Source organism: Capsicum annuum, chromosome 12 (genome assembly GCF_002878395.1).
Source record: "Capsicum annuum cultivar UCD-10X-F1 chromosome 12, UCD10Xv1.1, whole genome shotgun sequence".
Classification (NCBI taxonomy): domain Eukaryota; kingdom Viridiplantae; phylum Streptophyta; class Magnoliopsida; order Solanales; family Solanaceae; genus Capsicum; species Capsicum annuum.
The window spans coordinates 153,518,909-153,542,783 of NC_061122.1; the positions used below are offsets into that span (position 1 = coordinate 153,518,909).

The following is a 23,875-nucleotide window of genomic DNA, read 5'->3' on the forward strand; positions in this document are numbered from 1 at the left end:
AAATCTTAGAAAAGAATTTGGTACACTGTTACCTTATTCAACTGTCGGTAATTAATACACATTCGAAGATAACCATCCTTCTTACACATGAATAGCATCGGTGTACCCCATGGGGGTACACTAGGATAGATAAAACCTTTATCCAAAAGATCCTTACACTATTTCTTGAGTTCTTTTGACTTAGCCGAAGCCATTCTATAAAGGGTAATAGAAATTAGACAGGTGTCCAAAACAAGATCAATCACAAACTCAATCTCGCTATCCAAAAGAACACCAGGAAGGTCATCTGGAAGACCTCAGGAAATACATAGACCACATAGACCGAATCAATGGACCCGCGAGTTAGAATTTTTAACCCAAACCAGATAATAAAGACACCCCTTGGAGATTAATCTCCGAGCTCTAAGATATGATATAAAACATCCCTTTAAGAGCTCGGGAACAACCCTCCTACTCAATAACTGGTTCACAAGGGAGCTTAAAGACAACCTTACAAGTTTGACAGTCTAATGATGCATAGCATGAGTGTAACCAATCCATCCCTAGACTAACATCAAAATCGACCATATCTAGTTAATACAAATACACCAAGGTTTCCTTATTACCAACAGATACCAAAAACCCCCTATAGACACTTATAGCAATCACAGAGTCACCTACTAAGTAGAAATAGAAAAAGGTCGGAAACACACTCAGAACCAAAACCAAAATACATAGCCACAAAGGGAGTCACATAAGAGAGAGTCGACCCTGGTTCAAGTAAACAATATACACCACATGAAAAGAGCTGCAACATACCAATTAGGACTATAGGTGATGTCTTAGAATCCTGTCAGGTAGTAAGTTCATATAATTAATTCCGACCTGTGTTAGTACAGAAGAAAAAACAGATGCAGAAGCAACACCCTTTGGTGTTGGAACAAATTAAGAGGCAACTGAAACCCTATTCGCTCTCGAAGCGACCTTACCAGTCAAATATTTTCTAAGCATATGTCCTAGTTGACCATATTTAAAACACTTGTCCCTCTCCTCATCATAAAAAACTCAATGCAATCGACCTAAAAACCTATAAGGAGGACATGATGAACCCGACTGAGCCCCGTTATCCTGAGATTGGGCACCCTGTGCCCTAAAATTTTTGCCACTTTCCTGACGCCTATCTCTCAACGGCTTCGGGTAGGGAGTTCTAGCTGTGGATAAAGAACTAGAACTCCTCTACTTTTTATTTGGCCACTTACCACCATCTTTACCATTTTTTTGTTGCCCACTACCTTGCTTAGAAAACCTAAACTTTTTTCCCGCCCTTCTCCTATCTCAGCTTGCTTTCTCTTTTTCTCCTCCACTTATTGTATATGAACAACCAACCTAGAGATATCTATGTCCTTGATCAGCGATGTAGTCTTGCTTTCAAGGATCAACTCACGAGATAGTCCCAAAGTGAACCTTCTTATTCGGCCCCTCATAACAGTCACCATATTTGAAGCATATCGAGACAACTGGTGAAACTTCAAGGCATACACTTTGATCAATATCTTCCCCTTTTTAAGATTAACAAATTCCTCTGCTTTCACTTCCCTCAGCTCCTAAGTAAAGAAGAGGTCCAAAAATATAGTAGAGAAAGTCTCCCACAGAGATGACTCATCGACCCCACCCCTTGCCCTATCCTATTTCTCGTACCATTAGTATGCCATATCTTTTAGCTAGTAGGCAGCAAACTCCACCCCTTCCACATTCATGGCATGTATAACCTTGAATATTTTTTCCATCTCATCTAGAAAACCCTGAGGATCCTCCTCCACCTTAACACCAATTAAAGTTGGAGGACTCATCCCCATGAACTGGATAACCCTTGTGGCCTAAAAAGATGGAATGCTAGATGCACCTTGCTCAACTTGAAAAGCTACGAACTGAGAAATCATATTAGTTGACTGACGAAACTCCATATTTGTCAAGTTGGCCTAAGGAGGACTAGAGGGAATCAGTAGAACTCTAAGAAGATTAGGAAATGGAAACCTAGACTGAGTATGGATCTCATTGATAGAATGTGTCCCATCAACATAATCCCCAATCAGGATAGAGGAGTTTTTGTGTGTATTAGATCGTCGAGGCGTGATCTGAAAAGCAAACAAATAGGGATTAGAGAAAATCCTAGGACTTAGACTCCAAGCTTGAAAATAGAACACATGAAAGAGAAATATTCCTAAATGCCTTGTATCCTCTCTCTAATGAGTGTAGCGTGCTATACACTCTTAAGAGAGACTCTACTCAACACGTCTTTGTGGATTCCCAATTGACCATGAACTTAAATCTTTTATACCAACTTGACATGAACCAAACAAGGGCATTATCAGGATGAGTAGAATGGTCTATTCCTATATTGCATGGGGATACAACTCCTGGAGAAGGGTTAGTAAGAGATTGCTAGCATGCACTCAAAATAAGAATAAAATAATGCAAACCTTCAAAACCAAGCAAACAACCATATGCATACACAATCATATATATATATATGAGTCCAGTGTTACCCCCTGAATGGGCCTCGATGTATGTATCTGCACAAATCAGAGATACCATAGGAGTAGGTTATTCTCGTGTACCCTTCGCTCTCTATGACATATATATACAAGTGTAACTTAGGAGATTCCCGTGTACCCTATAAGTATTATATATGTGGTATCCATGACTAATCCTTATGTCAGGAAATATGTATTTCTACTGTCCGTCCATTGCACTCACACCTTTACGGTTAGTTATCACACCCCATCATTATTTCCCAATTAAAACCATTAAAACACAACTAAATTACCAACTCCATTTATTATTATCCAAGGCTATAAGTAATGGTATAGTCATACCGGCCATAGCTTGCAAGAAATGTCCTTAGCCATCCTCTTTAAAGAAGGAATTCCCATGTACCCATAGATTACATTATTAAGTTTCGTTAGATATTCCTAGGTACCCCACAAGATGATCATTATTAAGTTTTATTGGGGGAGTCCCATGTACCCCACAAGGATATTCAATTAGACCATAACCATGACCCCCAAGACCTTACCATTAAACCATTAAAAACTATCTAAACCAATTACGATTCCATTACCACTTTATACCTTGCAAAGTTTTCAATGAAAGTTCGACAATATAGTAGAAATATTCTCATAGGCATTTTATCAAACATGTTGAGGGCATAGTATTCAAAACCAAAATCAAGTACCAATTAACCATTACCATGCAACCGTATATTCAAACCACCATTAAAATATGAAGACCATAATTAAAACATGGGAAAACCATAACCAAATAATAAATAACCCAAAACCCCCCAACATATATTCGAAACCCTAAACCATACCATAATTATGCCCTAAAAACCATACATAAAACATGCCTTTAGTTGGAACTAACAGCGAAATAGGAGTAACAAGCCTTCGATTATGAAGATGATGGAGAGACACTACCCTTGTAAGCCCTAAATCGACCTTATTAATGAAACCTTAGCCTTCCTTGACCCAAGAACCTTATGAGAATTTGAGAGAGTTTCTAAGTGTTTAAGATTAGAATAATAGGGTAAATGATGTCCCAAGAGTGTTATAAGCCGTGGGCCCTTATGAGGTTAAGAGGAGAATTATCCAGATTACCCCCAACTTAAATTGTCTAAAACTCCCATGGGGGGTACGACCACCTTCCAAAACTGAACCCTAGGGTATGAGTGGTGCCCTTATATTTTACCTTAGGCCTCCCCTTAGACCACAACACTATCAGATATATGACCACCATGGCCAATCAGTACTCAACCATATGACCAGTACCCTTAATCCGTATATTAGGCAGAATAGACTTATCTAGGTTAAACATTGGGCAACATACGATTTGCATCATACCCCTAGTACCCTAACATATGATTAGTATGATCCATTCGTACCTTGGACAGAAACTAACCAACCTACCCTAGTTAACATACTAACAAGACCCACCAATCATACTTTATCATACGACTAGTAACCCCTATTCATATGATGTCCATAATCCAAAACCTAGGAAATTTTTAAGGATAAAAACCTAGGGTGTTTCATCACCTTAGTCCCCAAACCTCACTGAAATGATTTCCAATAGTGAGATGAGAATTGGATACCCTAATTAAATATGATGGAGACTGGAGTACAATACAATTTCATAATCTCCCCATTGAACAACTTAGCATAGTCCTCAGAAGAGAAATTAGTCCTAACTGGTAAGAATTGAGTAGACTTAGTCATCCTATCCACGATAACCCAAATCAAATCAAATTGGTAGTGAGACTATGGAAGACCGGTAATAAAATCTATATTAATTACCTTTTATTTCCTCTCTGGCAGTTTAATCTCTTGAGTTAAACCATCGAGCCTCAAGTGTTCTACCTTCACTTGCTGGCAGACCTTGCACTTATTCATTTTTGTCAAATAAGGATAAATAGTATATCACGACTCATGAGCTTCATCCAAAATTCTTCCTTACAACCCATCAACATCTGGGACTTATAATATACCTTGGTACCTTAAGATACCATCACCACTAATCTCAAAAACCGTTAGTTTTTGCCTGCCTACATCATTCTTGATTTGCATCATAATAAGATCCAATACTTGCTTCTCTGTTACTTCAGCACCAAGAGATAATCTTACCACCTCTTGCATAATTACACCACCATTCACTGAATCTAGGAGACAAACTCCAAGATTAGCCAAACGGCGAATATCCATCACCAAATCCTACTTATCCTCATTCACATAACACAAGCTTCCCATAGACAACCAACTAAGAACATCAACAACCACGTTAGCTTTACCTTGATAATAGTAAAGACTCTTGTCATAGTCCTTGAGAAACTTAAGCCATCTCCTTTGCCTAAGATTCAATTCTCTCTTGATCAACACGTATTACAAGAACTTATGATTAGAATAAATATCAACATGGACCCCATACAAATAATGTTGCCAAATTTTGAATGTAAATACCACGGATAATAATTCCAAATCATGGGTCGGATAATTTTTCTTACAAACTTTCAACTGTCTAGAAGCATAAGCAACCACCTTCTCATGCTATGCCAACACACAACCCTATCCGACCTGGGAAGCATCACAATAGAAAACAAAACCATCAGTGCCTTCAGGCAGAGTTAAAATTGGAGACAAAGTCAACTTATCCTTCATCTTCTCGAAACTAACCTCACAAGAATTAGATAACAAGAACTTTACCTTTTTCTGAGTCAACATATTTAATGAGGTAGCAATAGAAGAGAAACTTTCCACAAACCTTCTATAGTAGCCGGCTAAACCCAAAAAGCTCCGACTGTTGGATGGAGTCGTGGGTCCAAGAGACTTCCTAACCACCGTAACCTTTTGTGAATGCACCAATCCCTTCACTAGAAATAACATGACTCAAATAAGTCACAACATTCAACTAGAACTCACACATAGAGAGCTTTGTATAAAATATTAATTATTTAGGGTCTGCAACATAATGTGGAGGTGATCGGCATAATCCACTTTGCATTTAGAATACACAAAAATATCCTCAATAAATACAATCATGAACAAATCCAAGAACTAATAGAAAACCCAATTAATAAGGTCCGTGAATGTTGTCGGGGCATTGGTCAAACCAAAGTACATCACCAAAAACTCAAAATGAACATACCATATTCGAAAGGCAGTCTTAGGGATATCCACCTTCCTAATCTTCAACTAATGGTAACCTAACTGAAGATCAATCTTGGAAAAGAACTTAGCACCCTAAAGCTAATTGAAAAAATCATCAATCCTCGAAAGTGGATACTTATTCTTCACGGTCACCTTATTTAATTAGTGGTAATCAATATACATTCGAAGGGAACCATCCTTCTCATGCACGAAAAGAACAAGAGTACCCCATGGAGACATACTAGGGTGGATAAAACGCTTATCTAGAAGATCTTTCAACTGCGCCTTGAGTTATTTCAACATGTTAAGAGCTATTCTATAAGGAGGGATAGAAATAGAATAAGTTTCAAAAGAAGATCAATCCTAAAATTGATTTCCCTATCAGGAGAAATACTAGGAAGATCATTAGGAAATACCTTGAGCAATTCGCAGACCACAGGGATAGTTTGCAAGGAAGGACCTTCAAATCTAGAATCCTTAACATGCACTAAGTGATAGAGTCACATTTTAGAAACTAATTTTTGGGCTCTAAGATATGAAATAAAATTTCCCTTAGGCACTAGGGAACTACCTTCCCACTCAATCATTAGCTTATATGGGAAATGGAAAGCGACCCTTTGGGTCCAATAATCAAGAGACGTGTAGCACAAATTCAACCAATCCATCCTTAAAATCACATCAAAGTCTAATATGTCCAACTCTATTAGATCCACCAAGGTCTACCTACCATGGACCGACATCACACAATCCCTATAGACCCTTCAAGCCATATTGGAGTCACCCATCAAGGTGGACACAGAGAAGGGATTGAAATACACTCAAGATTAAAACTAAAATGAATAGACATATAAGGGGTCACACAAGAAAGGGCAGACACAAGATCAATTAGAAAATATACAACATGAGAGAAAAGTTTAAGCATACCAGTAAAGACATTAGAGGATGCCTCAAAATCTTGGTGAGTGGTAAGAATGTACAGACAGTTCTGACCAGTGCCAAAGACAGAAGCAGAAAAAGTATCTTTTGGTGCAGGAGTAAACAAAGTATATACAATAATCTTATTTTCCCCAGGTGCTACCTTAGAAGGACAATCACTCTACATATGACCAATCTGACAATATTTAAAGCACTTGTTCCACTCTTGCTCTCAAACACCATGCTGCACTTGACCACAATATATACATGGAGGATACAATGGAGATTGTTGAGCCCCACATTGCTCTAAACCCACTATCATACTGAGAATAACGATAACCCAACAACTTAAGATAAGGAGCACTATTTATAAAGTAGGAACCAAAATTATCCCACTTCTTCTTAGGCCACTTTCCACCATCTTTACCACTTTGCTATTGAACTTTACCCTAATCCAAATAACAAAACTTCTTTTTCTGCTCTTCACTCATCTATGCTTTTTTCTTCTTCTCCTCTTTTGCTTGTTGCATATACACCATAAGTCTAGAGATGTCAATATCCTTGTTCGATAAGGTAGCCTTATAGTTCAAGTTTAATTTATGGGAAAACCAAGAGGCAAACTTCCTCATTCTAGCCTCATTTTAGACACTAATTTTGAAGCATAACAAGAAAGATTATAAAAATTTAAGGCATACTATTTTGCGAATATCCTACCTTGCTTTAGATTTATAAATTCCTTGGCCTTTGCCTCTCTCCTTCCTGAGGAAATAAGTAATCAAGGAAAGCACTAGAGAAATTATCCCACAAAGCAAACTCAGCATCGTCAACCCTAGATTGATCCCACTTATTATACCATTATTATGCTACTTCCTTCAACTAATAAACTGTGAACTTTATATTCTCCATGTCCAAAGTATGCAGCATATGAAAGATATTTTCTATCTTATCAATAAAGTTTTGAGAATGTCCCTCAACTTTAGAGCCAGTGAAAATAGGACGACTCAATCTTATAAACTAGCCAACCCTACGACCTCAGATGATAGAGCAACAGAAGCAACAAGCTTAGTTTAGAAGGCCACCAACTGGGTAAGGAAATAAATCAACTGGTAAAACTCAGCATTAGACACACCAATTTAGGGTGCCTGAGGAGGGATAGAGGGAACCATATAGCTCCCTTAGTGCAATAAAAAACAGTGACCCCAACCCAGGTTTGAACTTCTTGAGTAGGACGAACTCCATCCACATTGTCCTAAGATAGAAAAGAAGAGTTTCTATGAATATTAGATCTTCTGGAAGGCATGATTTGAAAATAAAACATTCAAAAATCAAAGAAGATTCAAGACCTTAGACTCTATAGCTTAAAATAGAACAATAAGAAAGGGAAGCATTCCTAAATACCTCGTAGCCTCTTCCTTATATGTGTGACGCACTACATATTCATAAATAAAACTATAATTGACATGAATTTGTTGGACACCCAATGACACCAAACCTAGGCTCTGATACCACCTCTGTCATGACCTAAACCAGGGCCTAGATATAATAAATATCTTAAGTAAAGATCACCCCCCTTCACCTAACCAAACCCAACAAAACATCCCCTAATATTGAATAAATTCCAAACATATGACACGATAGCATGCATCAAGTTTAAGAAAAATCAAAACAAGTCTATAATCAACAATCGATGACCATCCAAACAACCAACCAATACCGTTCTTGGTTAGGACATGTCCCTGACTCTAATAGATAAAAATGAGAATGAAAATAATAATGTTAATGATAATAAAATAACTATTAACTCAAATCTAAGAATGAAAGTTGTTGAAATGCCTAAGCCTCTTGGGGAATGAAATCTCTCCACTTCACCACAACACCACAAATGAATGAACCAAACTGATCGACCTAACTCTGCACAGGAAAAGTAGAAAAATCTTTGGTTCCTGCATCACATGGGGATACAATATCCAGAGATGATTAATAGGGTGAACACTAGCATGTAACTCAGGGATAAGGATTACATAAAGATGTAATAACCCTTCAGGTCATTTCTCGTGTTTCACTTATTTCTGCCATTAGATCTCTCCCATAGTTGCCCCAAGTTATTTATGACTTGATGGAACTGATAGTTCAATTACCTGGCAGTTTATTTGGTTTTTAGAACCATTTCCCCATTTAGAAGTCTTTGTTGGTTCCAAATGGCCATTAAGCAAAACATTTAGTAAAATTATATCGGATGAAAAATCCAACTTTACCAACATATTTGGAACATCAAAATCACTGTGGTTACATATTTTTTGCTCTTATTAGACTCCAGATGCATCCCAAGGCATTCAACTTTTTTTTAATGGCTGGAGATATCAAGATCGCATGGATTGAGTGTGATCATGATGGCCACGGTTGCAAAAAGTGTATGTACATAATTGCTGCTCCTGAGGGCCTAGGCAACGTTAATTTATGTGTATTCTTGGCCAGAAATTGGCCATTCTTTCATTATTTTGAAACTCTGAACCCCTAATAGAGAGTGTAACTCTCTCAAAGTGAGTCTTGGGTATTTATTAGGAGCTTAAATAACTTGCATATTCATGATTAGCATCAAATCTAAGGTAAGGTTCCTTTAATTTTAGTGTTAAATTCTTGATTGTTAGACCTAAAAACCCCTAATGGCTTGAAGATTGATTTTAGCCACAAAAAGGGTTGTTTTTGCACTAATTTATTGAGGGTTATAAATTCCCAATGGTATTTGAATAATGGTTTGGTCTTGGAAATTCATTTTCCATATGGGACCCACTTTGGGGTTTTTGGTATCATCTTGGATCTAAAGAACAATGGTACAATAAGGGTGTTGATATTCTTGTAATAATGCTTAGATTATGTTTTTGATAGCATGGCTCGTTGAAAAAGCTTCGAGGAAAGGGAAAGCAAAGATAGTTGGTTTGTGAGCTATATTTGGATTTGAGGTAGTTTAGTCTTACTTGTAGTTATATTGAGCTATATTTTGGTATGAATTTGATATCTTGATAAGCTTGGGCAGGGTCTTAGACATTGAATTAGTATATGGTAATACTTGAGATTAGGCTATTAAACTTGTTAAGGGTGATAATTGAATCATAGTTGGGAACCTTGTTTAGTTGGACTTGTTATCTCTGAATAGCATGAGAATGCTCTAATTGCTCTAGTTAGATGGGAGTGACCTTGTTCACTCATCTCAAGAGCATGTTAGCCTATATATGCATAGTTGTGAATTGATATTAGGTTTTTTGGATGACTTAAGAGACTTACTTGAGGAAGAATTGTCTTATAAAACTAGTGTGGATTGTTAAACCTTGAGACATGATTTAGATAGTTTAGTCTAATTCTGGATAGAGGTTAGACTTGAAGAAGATAGTTTGGGATATTAAAAGGGGAACTTGATCCACATTAAGCTTGAACTATGTAACTTCATTAGAGACTTAGATATGTGTTTAACGCCTAGAATATGCTTTTGGGATTGTGATGGCTAAACACGGTAAATGGTTCAATCATGATGTTGATCTTAGAAATAGTGTGTATACTTGATTGATTGTCTTATTGTCATTATTTTGATAGCAATGGATAGTCTTGTAAATTAAATGCATGATTATGATATCACTTGATTTATTGACTAGTTCACTATGTGTGCCTTGGATTATGTTATAAATCAAATTATGCTCAACCTTAGTGACTAAATTTCTATTTGTGCTGAAGAACCCCTTTGTACTAGTATTGTAGAGAATGTCTAATAAAAGATATTCTAGAAAGTATAGTCATTACTTATAATTGACCATGCTAATACTCATGTTAAGCCCGATAGTGTATTGAGTGTTCACACATATGGATATGTTTGTTCATTCACTTATTATTATATTATATTGATAAAAGGTGAGATACTAATATACGTCTTTCTTTTCTACTCTTGCATTCTATTATTTGTAGGGCTTGTACTTGTCAATGATTTGGCTACATATCTATATATATATATATATGTATTGATGTTATGATGAATATTGATGCTACGGTAAATGTTGCTACTGTTATGATGCCCGGTAAGTCCAGAAGATATATTGATATTATGTTGATGTCCAGTAAGTCCAGAGGATATATTAATGATATTATGATGCCCGTCAAGGGCAGAGGATATATTGATACTATGATGATGTCTGGCAAGGCCAAAGAATATATTGATACTATGATGATGTCTGGCAATGCCAGAGGATATATTGATACTATGATGATGCCCGGCAAGGCCGGAGGATATATTGATATTATGTTGATGCCCGGTAAGGTCGAAAGATATATTGATATTATATTAATGTCCGATAAGGCCGGAGGAAATATTGATGCTATGATGATGCTCGGTAAATTCGAAAGAGGTATTGATGTGATGATGATGCTCAGTAAACTCTGATAATATATTGACATTATGGTGATGCTATGTATGGTAAGAATATATGAATGTATATGTTTATGTGTGGTTATGCACTTGTATGATTACGCCCATATGTTAACTAAGAATATGATGTTTTCCTTGGAAAGTTGTCTATAATTCATTACCATTAATCACTTGTTGAGTGGCATAGCTCTTGTTTATGCTAATTAGTGAATAGAAGTAAAATATGCTGAATATTGAGTTAAGACTAATTAGTAGGTATAATTATGTGTAGAATTAAGGATTTACCTAGTGCATATATTGGCTTGAATAGGTGGATAAATTATGGAACTTTTCCTAGTGAAATGGGTTATGTGATAACTAGTTGTCTATATAATGGGGTTAGATTGATTGATGGCTAGAAGCCTAGAATACTAGTTGGTGGACCTTGTTTAGTTAAAATATGGTAACTAGTGATTATGGTTGTAAAATGGCTAATGATGATAATAGGCTAAGCGTTGTTTATTATTAGTGATACTGATGTCTAGTAGGTAATGTCGTTAGTTTCTTAATTAAGGACTTAGATATTTATGGTTCTAACTAGTGAGATACGTTGGTTACAAGACAGATAAGTGTGTTTGGTAATATGTAACCTTTTCCTACATAATAACTAGTGCACCTATGATAACTAGGAATGAGTTTTTAGTTAAATGGTGATTATGGTCTAGTTGTATATCTTAACTAAATATGGATTTTGGCTATTGTATATCTAGTAAATCATAATTGGTTTCTACTTCATGAAGGAAGAGTATATGAGGAATCAGTTAGGCTAATGATTGGAGGTCTTATGATGACTAGCAAACTAGTAGTTTAATAATAAGTGTTGGTTAGTTAAGAATGACTAGATAGAGTGTATTGATACCATAGAGATCTAAATGACTATATGATTTGATTATGAGTACTTGATATGTGTTAATTCAATTGTGGTAATTGATGATAATTATGAATCTTGGAAAATAACCTTTGATGGGAATTGTGGAAAACGTGGATATGAAAAGTGGTGAACCCCAGATATTGAGAGTTGGTTTCATATGTAATTACTTAATGGTTTGACCCTTTCATGCACTCTCCAGTGGTATGAGACATCGTGATGAATTCTTTATTTTATTGTTCCTTGTATGTACTTCCCGGTGGTATAGGACGCCGTGGTGAGTTCTTTTACTTATGCTTTAATGGATGTTGTATATCCTCTTGGTCTTATTGTTATTGTGGTTGTATAGTGGTGCTTTACGCTTTAAATCATGTACTTTTATAGCTATATAATGGTATTGGCAAATGATGAATGAATATGTCGTAGTTTGTTCTAGTTTGAATATTGATTGTAACTGTGATGATAAAGATTATTCAGGTTTGATTCTGTATCTTGACTTAGAGATGTTATCTTGCTTTATATCATCTTTATATCATAATTTAGCTTAGTCGGCCAATAATGCCTACTGAGTACCGGTTGTTTTGGTACTCATACTACACTTCTTTACCTTTTTGGTGCAGACCCAAGTATAGTTGCCGCCGCTGAGTTGAGATCTTATAGTGTTTATCTTCCAGAGATAAGGTGACCCCTTGGAATTTCTGTCACCCACTTCTCTCCTATCTTTATTCAATCTTTTGTATTCAAGACTAATATATAAGACTACTTAGACTTTGAGTTGTATTTCCTATTATCGAACTAAGATGATCTTGTACTGATAGTACTAGGTAGGGGGAATTGGTATCCATAGTTGTTTGTCTATTGTGGAACATTGTTGTTTATGATTGTTTTCCTCTAGTATGGCCCTTGTTGGGCGTTTCTACTTAAGTAACCCATTATCTTAGCTTCGTGTTATGGTGTTATCTTACCTAGTAGTAGGTTTAGTAGGTGCCATCATGATTCGTGAATCAGGGCGTGAAAAAAGTCATGGTCAACAGTTCAAAATCATTCAAAATCAATGCACATAATCAAATGCATATACATATATGTATATGACATATCGAGGCAGGGAACAAGGATTAACATGCACTTAAAACTTTATCTTGGATTGTGTAGCTCAACCATCATAACATGTACCCACGGGCTATGTGGGCCCAGATCTTACCCCCTGGTCAGGCTTCAGTGTGTGTAGCCACACGAACTAGAGAATAATCTCATATATATACACTGGGGACTCGAACCTCCCAATCATATAGTAAGGTGACTTAAGCACCCGATCATGTAATGATGTACGGGAGACTCGAACCTCCCTAATCATGTAATAATAATAAGAGTAAATTGAACCTCCCTTGTCACTTTGACCCCTGCGTTGATAAATGTAGTTTTTGGTATAGGTCACTCAGACCTTTACTTTCACAACTCAGCTACACAATCTCATATATATGAATGGGGGACTCGAACCTCCCAATCATATAGTAAGGTGACTTAAGCACCCGATCATGTAATGATGTGCAGGAGACTCGAAACTCCTTAATTATGTAATAATAATTAGAGTAACTCGAACCTCCCTTGTCGTTTTGACCCCTGCGTTGATAAATGTAGGTTTTGGTATAGGTCACTCGGACCTTCACTTTCACAACTCAGCTACACAACTCCCATTAAAGACCAATTAAAAACATTCATCACACATTCTCATTCATTGAACCATGTTTAACATTGAGGAATACATTGTTGGTTTCGCCAAACCAACTATACTTGCAAGGTAACAACATGCCAAAATAATTACATCACTTAGGGTAATTCCCAACCCCCTTCGTTTAATTTTACAAATTCCCACATTTCTCATAATTGAAAACCAATTTCACGATATAGGGTTAGGGTTATAACCACTTCAAAAGTCACAAGTTTGGGAAAATCACAACTCCCTTATTCATTCACCATACCTACGCGCCCATAAATTCAAAACCATAATTAAAGCATGATTGATCACATGTAAACCATGAGAAACATTGTTCAATCCATAAATATTCAAAACCCTCAATCCTTGGTTCAAACTAATCATCAATATCTCATGAATATTACTTTAAAACATATGACTTTAACAAATTAACAAGGAGGGAAGAGTAACATGCCTGAAATAACAAGTTTCACGAAAGGAATTCAACCCTTAAGACCTTGGATGACCTACTTCTTAGAAACCCTAAGTATGGTTGTTTGAGAGAATTTGAAATATCTTGACAGTGTAAATATGTTAAGTTATGGTTGAGAATATGGTCTCAAGTAAGATTATAAGTCTTGGGTTGTCAGTGGTAAAGGACAAAAATGCCTTAAATACCATCATTAAAAGTTTGAAAAATAACCCGTCGATCATTATGGGTGACCTTACGACTTGTAAGGTCACCCTATATCTTAGACTATCTAGTTATAGCCAAAAAAGAACTCCCTTGGGCTCTTTACTGTGAACCTTACGACTGGCACCCAATGTCTCATAATAAGATACTACGACTCGTAGGGTTAGGTCGTAGTCTCAATAGTTTCAATAGGGGCACTATACTAGACACACTATGAAATACCTTTCTTACGACCCATTAAGAGTCTATACAACTCGTTAAGTATAGTCGTTATCAAGGTAGTAACTAAGGTAAATCATTCTACTCTCATTACGACTAGGTCTTATGACGCGTAAAGACACATCACAACTCATCAGGTGAGTTTTAGTTAGAATAGTAAGGATAAAATTTCAAAGACCAAAAATCCTAGGCGTTACATACAGGATGAATAGTTAGAATGTCAACCAAAGCCCACATCAATAGCAATAATAATATCCAAATATAAATATCCATGAATAACAAAAAGATAAAAGTAGCAAATAAATGGTACAAATAATGAGAAAGACCACGTAACACTTAAAATAAAGTATTGTCCTCAATGCTTGTAGAAAAAATAAAGTAGTGAGGTAGTGTAACACTCTCTGATCAAGCATCGTTCATGTCATCATCGACATCTGGACCATATGCCTCTGCTCCTAAATCTGGGTCCACTTCCTCCTCTTCCTTTGACCGATATCCTACTCTCTTATCTGCCTCTCCTCATTGGTGGAAACATTATCATAAATAACCTCTACAAAATCTGAGCCTATTCAAAGCATTGTCCGAGCATAATAATCGAGGGGGTAGTCCAGCTCTACTGCATGAATCTCCTCTCTCGTGGCTAGTCTCTTACCTACTCTCAGTTATAGCATCTATAGCTCATACATAAAGGTTGTGGTCTTATTATCCCAAGCATGATGCTCGATAAAAGTAAGCACCGGTCTATGAGCCATATCCAATCTCTTTGTCCTAGTCACATCTATGGGGTGTGTGTACGATAATGGCCTATAAATTATTGCCTCCTTCTAAATCTTTTGACCTCTTAGAAACCTGTTCAACAACCCACCGAATCCATATCTACGCCCCTAATGGTAGAGCATCTTCTTCAGTACGATAGGATAACAGCACCCATATTGATATCAATATCATCCCGCATCAAATCATAAACCAGGAAAACCTTGTCACGGGTAACATTTATCATGTGTTTTCCCGAAAAGAGGCAATGATAAATAATATTCAACTATATGTGTGCCTCCCTATTTATCTGAGAATGCGGTAATGTCAGGTGAAGGTTTCTCTCTTTGTGACAAACCCACCTATTTATTGATCTATTGCAGCACAATAGATGTCAAATGTCGATGTAGGGTGGGGTGTATTTAGTTGCCTTAGTGGAACTACATCTATCTTAGAAGTGCCCAAAATATAATTCAAATCATGGGCCGAGAAGGTCACCACCTTTCCACAAATCTTTACTTTAGAATCGAGGGTCTGAGGTCCTAGTTAGCATAAAACTCTCAGATGAAATGCAAGGTGCACTCCATTTGCTCAAATAGGAAATTTATATACAATTTATCTAACCTCTGTACCACACTAGGGTACTCTCTCATTAAGCTAACCCAATTTATGAACTCATCAAGGGTATATTTGATCTTGTTTTACTCTGAATACCATTTATTTTCAGCCTCCTCTACCAATCTAATTCTATATATCGTGGCTGCCCATGGGGGACTGTGGGAACTCTCGCTACCCGTCCAGTTAGCCTGTTTCTTTTCTTAGATGGTTTAGATGGGCCAGCCATAACTTTCCCCTTTTGTTTTCTATTGTCTAAAGTTCATGTAAGTCAAAACATGTAACAAAAAATTAGCAAGTGCATCCTTTTTTAACTAGAAAACACTAAGTGTGGAAGGATATAAAAACCACTCCACACTTAGTTGTTAACATAGGTGCGTAGATTCATAAACTGGGTACTCAGACTTCCCCTATTTAACATTATCACTTCACTTTCACAGTACCAGAGCACACATTTAATATCACTTGGATGTTGTTTAATCAGATTTCAAACTTACACCACACTTACTTCCACGGGATTTAGCCTCACAACATTATCAAATCAGTATTTTCTTTTACTTTAGCTCATCAACATGGTAACATTAGAATTTCAGGTAAAGCACAAGTGTAATACTTACAGGTATAAGATATTCAACCCTGAGTATGAATTAGTATCTTACATCGTATTCATCATAGACTCAGTTAATCAAAACTCTTTTCTTATTCAAATACTTATGCTACTAGAAGTGTGAAACACATTTGCACAATTACGACCATTTATGATTCATCACAAACTGCCGTGACTTATATTTGTGCACTAAGACATCACACTCAAATACTCATCAATGAAACACTTTATATCAATATGAGAACACCATAGCTACAATGTAACCCTTATCTCAAACTTAATAAGTTCAAGTTATATTATTCATAGGTGCAACTATCACTCTATGCTCATATGTAAAAAAGTAAACTAACCACCATATGCCAATTGGTATACGACTAGATTAGTGAACACCATGTGTGTGATGATTTGGGGGCCACCCCACCCTTAACTATGAGTAAATATGCGTAAAATGTGAATACAAGGTACTCAGACTTCCCTTTTTAAATTCACACCAGATGAAAGTTTTTGTAGAACATCACCGAACTCCCAAATGACCCTTATGTTTTATTTCAGTTCTAACATATAAAACAAAACCATTCACTGTAACATGATCCATCAAACTCACCAAGCAGCAGTTTAAATTAAATTTCCACACACATATCATGGTTACAATTCAAAAGATGTGGAATGAGGTAAGCACATAAAATTGAACATTGTAGTGGTTAACCATTAACCTATAACTTAATGTATACATACCACATCACTATGCATAAAAAAATAATTCATGGTGAGAATCTAACCTACGTATTTGGGGATAAGAGAGAAAAATAAAGATATACTTACATGTGTCGAGATTTTAAAGAGAAGAGGAGTTCTTTATTTTGGTTCTTAAGTCATAACACGCTTGGAGAATTTGGAGAAATTAGGGAAGGTGGCATGTTAGGTTAAGAGATTTGGGAGATGATGTGGTGATTTAAGGAAATTCAGAGGTGTTTAAAAAAGGGGTTCGCGTTATATGGGTTTAATTCAGTCAAAACCCGACTTTTAATATGAAAAAACCCAAAAAAGCACCCCCTCCGTGTTACAGATCTTAGTCTCCGTGATAGGCTTCATGAAATGAATATATCGCAGAGGCTTACTATTTTTGGCCTCCGCAAAATTTTCCTTTAGCGTGACACGGACCTTATCATGGAGGGTAAGGTCCGTGGCATGGAGCCATCGTGCAGTGCCACTATTTTGTGCCTTTGGGGTAATTTTGTCCTCCTTTTTTCTTGCCTTCATTTTTCATCAAATTATCGCACATTTTACGTAACTGATAGCCCCCAAAATGCAAAATTTTACTCACTTTTAATTCTTTCTTATGCCATGAAGTTCCTCATTCCTGCAATCTCAATAAAAATAATAAGATCACATAAGAAAAAGTCAGTTGCCTCACACCTAGCATCTTAGTTTTGGTTGTGGCTTGATATATCTTTTTGTAATTTTTTTATATCATTTCTCTTATTTTTCTCAATTAAAAAAGAAATAAACTAAGCTGTTAAATTACAATCATAGGTTACCTCCCACGCAACTCCTTATTTAATGTCGTGGCACGACCAAGCTCAGCTTCATTCTTCTTCAAATGTAATAGACTTCTTGTGCCTGTCCATATGATTCGCCCAATAATGCTTAACTCTTTACCTATTTACCAAGAATGTAGTGCTTTTTTCCTCACGCCAAATTTCAACAGTCCCGTGAGGAGTCATTTTCACAACTTCAAAGGGTCCAAACCACTTGGACCTTAATTTACCTGGAAATAGTCTCATCCTAGAATTAAATAACACTTGTTGTCTAGGATCAAAGACTTTAGTTATAATTTTGTTATCATGTCATCTTTTTGTTTTTTCTTTATACAATTTTTGCCTTTTCATATGCATATTAGCAAATATCATCGAGTTCACTCAATTGTAGCATCCACTACTCTCCTGACATCTTCAGATCAAGATTTAATTTCTTTACTACCTAATAAGCCTGGTGCTTAAGCTCCATGGACAAGTGGCACGCTTTTCCATACACCAAGCAATATGAAGAGGTCCCAATAGGCATTTTATAAGCTATCCTATATGCCCATAATACATTATCCAGCTTAACTGACTATGCCTTACACAGACCATTAACTGTCTTCTACAAAATTTGCTTTATTTCTATGTTAGATACTTCCACTTGGCCACTCATCTGTGGATAATACGTAGTGGTCGTCTTTTTTCTGACTCCATACTTTTCTAACAAGTTCTTGAACCAATGATTCACAAAATTCATCCCTCCATCACTAATGATTGCTCTGGCTATGCCAAAGCGAGAAAATATGTTTTTTTTCTTTACAAATTTCATCACCACCCTAGAATCATTAGTGGGGAGTACTACAATCTCTACCCACTTGAACACATAATCTACAACTACCAAAATATACAGGTTACTATTTGATGGTGGAAACGGGGCCACAAAATCAATCCCTCACACATCAAAAGTCTCAACTTAAAGAATATTATTCAGGGGCATTTCATGGCGCCTCGAGACAGTGCCCATTCTATGGCACTGATCGCATTCTATCACATAAGCTATAATATCTCTGGACAATGTAGGCCAAAGGAAACCATAATATAATACCTTTTTACCATCCGTTCACCTCCATGATGACCTTCATAAGGTGATAAATGACAACGTTCCAACACCTATTTGGATTAATCTTCTGAAATACATCTTCTTACAATTCTATCAGTATCTTATTTAAACAAATAAGGCTCATCCCACATATATGAGCAGGAATTATGGAACAACTTCTTTTTCTATTGATTTGTGGCATCTGAAGGATACATACCACTAACCAGCAAATTTACTATATCAGCATACCTTAAAACCTCTGCTAATTCTAGTATGCCATCAACTGCTCATTCGGATACTCCTCCTGAATACATAATGTATCATCAACAACATAAGCATGACTCTCAAGCCTCGATAAGTATTCAGCCACTAGATTTTCAACTTTCTTTTTATTGTAAACCTCCAAATCAAATTCTTAGAGAAGAAGAATCCACCTTATTAAACTTGGCTTCACATATTTCTTGGTGAACTTATACCGAATAGCAGCATAATCCGTATGAACAATTACCTTCGTGCCCACCAAGTATGATTTAAACTTATCAAATGCATAGATGAGTACTAGCATCTCTTTCTCTATGACTGTATAATTGACCTAGATCACTTCTAAAGTTTTGCTTGCATAGTATATATAGTAAAATACCTTATATTTTCACTACCCCAATACTGGTCCAACAGCATGTCACTGAAACGACAATGCCCACTCAGGAGCAATCAAAATGGGTGATTCTTTTATTCTTCTTTTCAAATTCTCAAATGTTTTTTGACACTCCTTACCAAAGTCATACTTTACCTCTTTATCTAGTAACTTACATATGAGACTTGATATTTTCGAGAAGTCTTTGATAAAACATCCATAAAACCAAGCATGTTCGAGGAAGCTTCTTACACCTTTCACTAACACTGGATATGGTAATTTCTCAATGACCTTTACTTTGGATCTGTCCATATCAAGAACTCTATGTGACACCTTTTGAGAAACGATGATACCTTTCATGACCAAAATGGGGTATTTCTCCCAATGTAATATGAGGTTAGTTTCTTCACATCGAGCTAAGACCCTATTTAAGTTCCGCAAGCACACACCATATAAATTACCAAAAATAGAAAAATATTCAATAAATACCTTGACAAAATCCTCCATCATATCATAAAATATGGTCACCATGCATCTCTAGAAAGTTGTTGGTATATTGTATAGACCAAAAGCCATACGTCTGAATGTATAGGTGCCATAGAGACAGGTGAAGATTGTTTTCTCCTGATCTTCTGGCACTATGGCTATCTTATTATAGCTTGAATACCCATCCAGAAGGCAATAATATTTCTATCCAGCATTTGATCAATAAAAGAAATGGGATAGTGATCCTTTCGAGTGGTATCATTTAACTTCTTGTAAGCTATATTGTACGAGTTGGATTCAAATCATTATTCCCATTAGTCAAAATAGGTATCCTTTCTTTCTTAGGAACACACTGCACAGGGTTAACCCATTTACTATCTGGGATAGGATAAACTATCCCAGCATAAAAGCACTTAATAACTTATTTTCTGACTACTTCTTTCATCAGAGGATTCAATATTCGGTGATATTGCACACTTTCTTTATATCTCTCCTCCATAAATATTTTATACATACACAAGGCAAGATTGATTTCTTAAATATCCAATATTTGTCGTCTGATTTCCTTTTTTCTTCTCTTCAATACTATCAGTGCCTCTTTCACCTACACATCAAATAAACATATAGACAAATCACAGGCAATGTATCATCATCATCAAGAAAAGCATATTTTAGATGAGAAGGTAGAGCCTTGAGTTCTAGTTTTGGTGCTTCCTGAATAAATGCCTTGGGAGAGAAGCTAATAAGTCTATTTAAAAGCTCAAATTTGGTCTTTCTAGTGACAATTCTTGCCATATCCAAACTCTAAACCATTTAAACTACTTCAAAATCACCAAAAAATTCATATCCCACCAATGTTCTCTCCAAGAGATCCTTGGACGTAATAAGTTAAAAGTCAAACTTGAGATCCAAGACTATGATAACGAACAGGTCTGCATATATTGCAGGCAATTTCAATCCCTTATATATGTCAAATACCTTGATCTTTTCATGAGTACACATGGTCCACTATCCTGCAGTTACATCAATCAATGAACACTTAGTTTTTAAAAAAGTGACGTCTTAAAATAAATAGGTCTTCTAGATCATCATAAAAATCAATAATAATAAACTCCATAGGGAATATGAGTGACCCTACTTGCACCAATATATTTTCAACAATTCTATCTAGTCTTACAAGGGAACGGTCAGCTAACTACAAAAAGTTGTGGTGGGTCTCGGGCTGTCTAGCCCCATTTTTTTAAATAAGGATATGAGAATAATATTTATGCTTTCCCCAAGATCATATAGACCCCGAGCTCTTATTGATTTCCTGATTGTAATTTGAATGGTGGAGATCTCTGAATCTTTCAGCTTTATGGGTAACCTATTTTGGATTCATGATGTGCACTCCTCTGTAAGTTCCATAATAACATATTCAGTCAAGCGACTCTTGTTGTCCATTATGTCTTTTATGTACTTATAATACTTTGGAACACTCTGCAAAATGTCAATTAGAGGTAGGTTAATATGAACCTATTTCAACACATCAATGAATTTCTTATAAAAAATTTTCTCTTGGTGTTTCCTCAGCCTTTATGGGAAAGCAAGAAATAGATTCACACTTTCCACTTTACTTTTCTTGCTTCCAGCTTTATCTTCCACAATAAGTTTTTGATCCTTTGCTTTTTCATCATCATTAGCCTTGTAATTCACCTACTTCGATTCTAACTCCTTCAGTAGCATCCCACTCTGAGTAGTGACTGCACTCACCTGTTTTTGATTTGGATTAGTATCATTGGGTAGACATCTCTGAGGTCTAGTATTTTGTGCTCCTACAATCTGACCCATTTGAACATTCAAGTTCTTTGTAATCATCTGTTGGTTCTTCACACCTACTACTAACTGTGCCTAAGTAGCCGTAATCTTCATCAGTATCTCTTCAATAGTACTTGTTTAAGTTATGGATTGATTCCTGGGAGCATGTTGTTGTTGATTTTGGTTTACTAGCCCACGGTATTGATTCACATTCTATGTTTGATTTTCACCCATGAGAAATTGGGATGATGACTCTAGTTAGGAGTGTAAGTATTACCAAAGTTTTTATGTTCTTGTCTATTAGCATTCCCACTTAATTAACAGACTCTGGATTAGCTGCACAAGCATCATCTGTATGATCATTATTTCCCCAAACCCTAAACCAAGTCTGATCCTGATGGACTATATTTGTTGATGTTAGTGTGGACTGCATGACCTCATATTCATATTGGTAAACTGTGTAGTTATCTAATTCTGTAATGCAGCAATCTATGTAGATATATTCATAAATTGATCAACCTCCAGCACACCTGCAACCTTCTTTGGAGCACTTCTTTTGTCAGCATGCCACTAAGGATTCATCTGTGAAATCTAATTTAGCAGTGTGTATAACTCATCATATGTCTTCTCTAGAGCATACCCACCTGCTGATGAATCCAAGATAATCTTGGTGTTTGGCTCAAGACCCTCAATGAAAGTATGTACTGATACATCATTAGTTTGATAATGATGAGGGCAAATTTTGAGCATAGCCTTAAATCTTTCCCATGCGTGGTTAGGATTCTCTCCATATTTCTACCTAAAATAGAATATCATATCTCAAACATATTGCCTTCCTAGATGGAAAGAATCAAATAAGGAACTTCCAAGCTAGATCATCCCAGAAAGTGATGGAGTTTGGTAGTTCAACCACCTCTTTGCTTTCCCCAACAGAGAAAAGGGGAAGAGATTCAGTCTGACATAATTAGTAGATACCCAAGTAGAAATATAGGTATTACTTATCTCAATAAAGTTCTGTATATAATGATGTGGGTCCTCATGAGATAAACATATGAACTTCCTAAGCGTGTGCAAGAGTTGTAGTATATTTTGCTTCAATTCAAACCGACCACCCACATCTGGATTATAGATATTATTAGTCGCAATATTCGTAAGTGGGATTTCCACTTCACGAATAAGTCTAAATTTTGCTTTCTATTTGTAGGAGCTATAGGAGCCACCGGAGATGGAGCAACTGGAACAACAGAATTAGGATTCACCTGATCTCCCATTTGAATTTGCAAATTAAATATTGAAGTGTTACTGCTCTTTGACTTTGATGAAATATCCTTTCTGGTTTCAAATAAGGCCCAACCAATTTTTTGCTCGTGCCAGTCCAATACGTCACTTAACCTGCAAAATTTAGCTGCTAAGATCAAGTTGTTAACACTTAAATTTATCATCAAAAGCAAAAAATTTAGAAAATTTCTAACTATATGGGTCCCCAATAACGATGCCAAAAACTTATTATGACCTATCTCACACGCAAGTACACGTGATCGTACAAGTAATATAGTGACTCAAAGAATCAGATATCATACCCATAAGGACTACTTGATTAGTAATTTACTTAACTTCAGTTTTGACAATAATGTATTCAAGTGTTTCAGAGTATCAAAATGGGTTAAATAATTTAACAACTAATTAAATAAAAAAGTGTGATAATCGCAATGTAATCTAGGTTGTAAATAATATGAGAGAGAATTCCAGGATTGAGGCACTCTTAGAAATCCTATAAATCCCTATCTTTATCGCGGTCGTGCGGATTATTAGGTTATTAATTCGCAGGATTCAGATTATGATCA

The 23,875-nt window shown here is 36.2% G+C and overlaps 1 long non-coding RNA gene and 1 other non-coding gene across 2 annotated transcripts in view; one reads left to right on the forward strand and one right to left on the reverse strand.

Moving 5' to 3' along the window:
- LOC107872601 overlaps positions 1 to 17,706 on the reverse strand; it is a 40,335-nt gene extending 22,629 nt beyond the window's left edge. Inside the window, exons 1-2 of the long non-coding RNA XR_007047963.1 lie at positions 17,318 to 17,706; positions 5,296 to 5,404 (exon numbers count right to left, since the gene is read on the reverse strand). This is a non-coding gene — a long non-coding RNA (uncharacterized LOC107872601). The remainder of the gene's footprint in view (positions 1 to 5,295; positions 5,405 to 17,317) is intronic.
- Positions 17,707 to 22,752: 5,046 nt separating this feature from the next.
- Positions 22,753 to 22,857, forward strand: LOC124889923. The gene has a single exon (XR_007048835.1). It is a non-coding gene; the product is annotated as a small nucleolar RNA R71 (small nucleolar RNA).
- The last annotated feature ends 1,018 nt before the right edge of the window (positions 22,858 to 23,875 follow it).